Source organism: Mus caroli, chromosome 15, assembly GCF_900094665.2.
Source record: "Mus caroli chromosome 15, CAROLI_EIJ_v1.1, whole genome shotgun sequence".
Classification (NCBI taxonomy): domain Eukaryota; kingdom Metazoa; phylum Chordata; class Mammalia; order Rodentia; family Muridae; genus Mus; species Mus caroli.
Genome location: NC_034584.1, coordinates 3,668,235 through 3,673,868, shown reverse-complemented (window position 1 = coordinate 3,673,868; position 5,634 = coordinate 3,668,235). Strand labels below are relative to the sequence as shown.

The window sequence follows — 5,634 nt, the reverse complement described above, 5'->3', positions numbered from 1 at the left end:
AAGGAAGGAAGGAAGGAAGGAAGGAAGGAAGGAAGGAAGGAAGGAAGGAAAAGAAAGGAAGAAAGAAAGGAAGAAAGAGAGAAAGAAAGAAAGAAAGAAAGAAAGAAAGAAAGAGAGAGAGAGAGAAAGGGAAGAGGGAGACAGAGAGAGAGGGAGACAGAGAGAGAGAGGGAGACAGAGAGAGAGAGAGATCAAGCTCTCATTCTGCAAGATCACGGAACTCCTAATACAGAACAGGGGCCCAATAGTCAATCACCAGAGACAAGACTCTTATCGCACAGCTCTAACAATTGCTTGGCATGAAACTCCTTTCCCAAGCTTTCAATTAATATAAAGGAACATATATTTAGAATAACAAACAGATTGGGAGTTGGGAAGAGGAAATACCACAAGTTCCTGCTATTTCCCAAAATAGAGCAGATACACACACATTTCTCTTGTGAGAACAACATACCTGAGCTTGGCACAGCTCATTGGTCAGCCGCAAGCCCGAAGAACCAAAACATCACATTAAGAAAAAAAAAAATTAAAAATAAAAGCATCTGAATTATTCACTCCCATGTAAATGGCTGCTGCATTGAAATCAAAAGTGAAAATCTGTACTGACTATCTCTTGGAAATCACTATGACTTACTAAAAGGGGCTGTGTTGTGTTTTGTTTTTAACACTTCCGACTTGAATTTCATGGCAGAAGGATGAGATTTAAGGCAACAATCTGAGAGTGTGTTAACTGTAACACACATGGTAAGGCCTAGAGCCTACGTGGAGAACTCAGATAACAGACTCCGAAGAATTCTGACCAAAAATCAGGCAAGATTATTTCTTAAGGTTTTTCTTTATTTGCTCATCTAATCAACAAATAATGCAGGACGGAGGTGCAGCCTTGGCTGTGCGTGCCACACGAAACAGCAAGACCTGTCCCTGAACTCCTGGAGCCAGCATGGAGGAATTCTTCCACCCTCTTCTCCATGTGCAGCACCCCAATCCAAGCACATGCCCGCAGCCTGCCCTTCTCCCCGGTAGTAGCATAGCACCGTGGGGGCCCTATGGCGCCGCCTGGGTGTTGATTCGTGCAGTGCCCTCTATCTGAGCTACACTTCCCGGTCCTCCAGAATCATACACTGCTCAGCTCCTACCAGTCTACCCTAGAGAGGCTTCTCTGGCCACATGCAGTGGATAGGCAACCCTATCCACCTCAGCCACGCCCCTCTCTACCTCAGCCACGCCCCTCTGCCTCGGCTGCGCAGGGCAGGTTCCTTTCCCTGGTCCTTAACTGGATACCATCTTTCTTCACTGCTCTCTCACGTTTTTTAATCCATCTCCACAATTCAGATGGAAACTCCTGACAGCCAGTCTGTTTGTCTCGTATAAGCTGGATCTCAGTTTCCCGAAAATTGCCTGGAATATTAACAGAAGACTGATAAACACCTATTTATGAAGAACAAATATGGACCAGTGTTAACAACACTTTTGTATTGACACCACAATGTTAGGTCCCAAAGAAAATAAAGACCATATTCTAAATGCTAAGAGTGGATTGGATTTTAATTAGATTTTTAAAAGGTTCCTCACAGCTTATACAAGGAGGAGGAAGGGGAGAAGCGAGAAGAGGAAGAAGAGGAAGAGCCTCCACATAGGATCACATAAGGCTACATAATGCATTGTGCTCAAATGCTAGCATTAGCGACGCCTAACCTCTACAATTTATTCTGCTTCCAAAATCACTCTTAAGAGATGCCAAGGACAAATCCTTTCTCTAACAATGAAGGTGTAAAAGCAATTTATTCACATTAAAGTAGAAGCCAGTGGTGATCAACCACAGAAAGCACAGACTTTATCCTAATGAGAAGCAAATTTTCTGGAACACACACAGACAAAAAAAAAAAAAACTCCCCTGCCTTCAATTTAATAATAAGTATAAGCCTTCACTGCATATTCAAAAACATTTAAACTCTTAGGATTTTTTTATTTAAAGACAGGATCTCATAATATAGCCCTGGCTTGGAACTCAGTACGGAGCCTAGGCTAGCGTAGAACTCACAGACATCCACCTGCCCCTGCCTCAGGAGTCATGGGATTAAAGGCTCCACACAGGGCCTGGTGGGTTATTCTTATAAGTGCACAGTTGTTACTTTGTTTTGTCATTAGGAGGATGACTTTAGGTCCTGGCCATCATAGCTCTCATTTCACAGCAAAGATGCCACAAATCCCCATGGGTCACTTTGGAGTCCTTAAATCGGAGGATGTGCACTGGGCAGAGCTGCCTCCACTTCCTGCAATGTGAAGATGCAACTTTGGGGCCCTGGGAATAACTGAAACCCACTTAAAAGCCTCAAAAAGAAAAGTGCTTTACAACAACCTCACAGCAAGCTATCAGGAGAATATACCCGTGAAGAAAGGGAAGCTCAAGTAAAATATGGCTTATCCTTAAAGGAGTTCTCAGATGTTGTGTCAGAGGGAGAGGGAGGTGGCTCCCTCGGGGGACGGGGATGGGGGTGGGAAGGACACTGGAGACTGTCTGGACTTAGGACTTCACGGGGAGGCAAAGAGCTGGTACAGAACAGGGCATGCGACTACCCCAGCCAGCAGGAAGACAAAAAAGAGCAAAATGCTACCAAGCATTGGGCTACATTCGGAGAGAGAAAAGAGCCAGTAAGCTGGTGCTTACTGATGCTAAGGGGAGTGATAGGAGAGAGATGTGCCCTTCACTCTGAACTATGTAACCACTGGATCTTCTCTAATGCGAAGAGGTGCCCCACAAATTAATATGGTAACGTCTTCACACCATCACTACACTATTCCTAACACGGTCCCCCCAAAATGAGTCTTCCATAGCAAACGTTTTTTAAAACTCAGGAAATAGCCGGGCGTGGTGGCGCACGCCTTTAATCCCAGCACTCGGGAGGCAGAGGCAGGCGGATTTCTGAGTTCGAGGCCAGCCTGGTCTACAAAGTGAGTTCCAGGACAGCCAGGGCTATACAGAGAAACCCTGTCTCGAAAAACCAAAAAATAAAAAAATAAAAAAAAATAAATAAAACTCAGGAAATAATTCATTTGGTTTTAACAGCACAGTCCTCGGTTCTCATCCCCCAGAGGAGACTGACTCCAGGTCTCCGCTCATTGGAGCAGAGCAGCCTGTGATCTCACTTCTCACAAAGCAAACACACCTCAGCTCAACTCCGGCCTGAGAGCAAACAGCAGCTCTGGCCTCCTTGAAAATGTGCCTCACATTGAAACTGAGCTTAAGGTTCCTCATGGGTGCCTCCAAATGAACACTTTCCACCTGGCTGGAAGACGGGAAAGTCAGGGAGAGGAAGAAAAGAGCGCAGTCCAGTGTTTTTTAAAAGCACAAGCTATGCTGAGATTCGCTTCCCTCTGCCAGTCTTACCCCAGGAGCCTCTGCTCCTAGTGGAGTGTGACTTCAGATCTGTGTCAAGATAATCCTGCAAGGGGAGGGGACGGCATCAGTTGCAATAAACAAATGCTTTAGTTTTTCACTGGGGGCGGTGCTTTAAATATAACGTGGGCACCGCTTTTGAACTCCTGACTAACGTAAAGTCAGGTCAACTCTAAGCAAATATTATTTGCTGGGTTAAATGTGCAAGGGAAGACATTGGATGGCAAAGTTTAAACTCAAAGTTCTGCTGAAAACCCACTTTAAAGAAACAAAGTAAACGCAAAGAATGCATTCCCATGTAACTGTCAATCAGTCACAGCGCACGTGTCCTTTCAGTATCTGACTGCATTAAACACACCTACAGAAAAGGACCCAAAGATAACCCTAGTGTAAACGAAAGATTCGTGTGTCTTGGCAGCTGAAGTGGGGGCTAGAATCACACAACTCAAGCTCCTGTGTAAGTTCACAACACTTGCTGTGCAGTTTTCTGTGCGTCTGAGTCCACGATCCCAGCTTTGTGCTTTAGACAACACATCCGGAAAGCCAACCAACCATTAGGAAGCCTAACTTTGCTTGCCTACACTTTAACTTGGGAGTTTAATAAGTTTAGCGCCTTCGGACACAAGCACCTAGAACTACAGACAGGTCAGTCAAATGCACCATCAAAACAGAAAGGACGAGGAACTACTTTTCTGAAGCGCTGAGGTTTAGGGGCAGGAAACCATCTGGCAGGTCGCAACTCCGAATGGGGAATTAAAGGTCCTGCCCATCCCCCTGGTAACCTCTGGCCTTGGAACTCAGTGCCCTTCGCGCCGCACAAGTTTCCCGCGGTGTAGCCCGTGTGGGCGCGGGCTGCAGGGTTGACCCCTCGGCTGGCACGGACGGCGCGAGCCCGAGTGGCGTTGCCCCAGAGCCGGGGACGCGCCCCCCGCACGCGCTCCGGGCTGCCGCGCCGCGCCGCGCCGCGCCGCGCCCCCGCACTCACCGGCCGCTCCCGCGCCGCTATCTTGCCATCCCAGTCGGCCGCCGCCCCGGGGCAGCCCGGACCCTGCAGCACCGGACTGCAGTCGTGAAGGAGCAGTCCGGTGGTAGCAGCCGTCGTCCTGGCGCCCCTGTCCCCTTGCAGGCCGGCTCTAGCGGCCACCGACGACCGGCCGCCGCTACCTTCTCCCAACCCCGCGAGCCACCGCAGAGCCAGGCGACGATAACGGCCGCGGCCACTGCCGAGACGCTCCGGCGCAGACTGCGCGCCCGGAGGCGGCGCCTGCGAGGAGCTCGGCGGGGGGCGCAGCACCCAGGCCCCGCCCAGGCCCCGCCCCGCGCGCCCCCGCAGCCTTCTCCGCCGGCCCTGCCGCGCGCACCGGGACGCGGGCCCGCGAGGCCGCGCGTGAGTCGGAGCCGCTGGGTCGCGCGCGGGCCCGGCGCCCAGGGAGGTGCCTCTGCCGAGACTCCGGTCGCGCGGCCAGCCTTGCAAGGTCACCGAGCGGCGGGCGAGAGCGCGGCGGCCCTGCGGGTGCAAAGCCTCCGGAAAGGCCAGCGGAGCCCAGGCGGCCCTGCGGGAAGCAGCGCGGCTCCCAAACCGCTGTCACTGCACTTTGCAAGCCGTGCGCGGAGGAGGAAACTCGTGTCGCCCCGAAAAGGCACACGGACGCCAATTTCTGCGGGTTTTTTTTTCCTTTCTTTCTGATTTTGTGCATTACCTAAACTGCCCCCAAGGCCGGGGCGCAGCCACTCAGTTCCCCTACTTTCTTGGTGAGGGGACCTCTCAGCTCCTGAGGGCCTGCGGGGGCAACTGAGAACATCCTGGAGCCATCTAGTCGTGCCTCTGAGGCGTGGTGGGCTTATTTGTGCAGAGAAGAAACGGATCCCTTAATGGGGTGAGATTTTTCCTCCGTGCATTGTTCCCATTTCCGCAGTTTCACTTGGCCTCGGTGTTCCTCCCAGAGTAATACACCAAATGAAATTGGTAGGAGTGTTTTATGGCGCAGAGTCGTGGTTTGAAGATGTTTACGCTCTGTGCCGGACGCGTTTGATGGTGTTCTCTTTAGCACAATTAATTTTGCAAAGTTCAGAAATGTGCCAGACGGAGCCACTGGCACGCAGTCACATGGCTGTGCAGACACACCTTCCATAGGGAGCCGCTTGTTTGTTTTCAGATGTGATTTATCTGGTGCGCCAGGGCCAAGGAGTTTGTGAGGGACCTTTGACTGAAATTCTAGACTTTAGAATCTACAGCA

General features: G+C 50.6%; 1 protein-coding gene across 1 annotated transcript in view; it reads right to left on the bottom strand.

Annotated features, from left to right (window-relative positions):
- Positions 1-4,647, bottom strand: part of Lifr (LIF receptor subunit alpha) — a 69,481-nt gene extending 64,834 nt beyond the window's left edge. The window contains exon 1 of the mRNA XM_021183148.2: positions 4,383-4,647. The gene's annotated coding sequence lies outside the window, so the exon portion shown is untranslated. The remainder of the gene's footprint in view (positions 1-4,382) is intronic.
- Between the last annotated feature and the right edge of the window lie 987 nt (positions 4,648-5,634).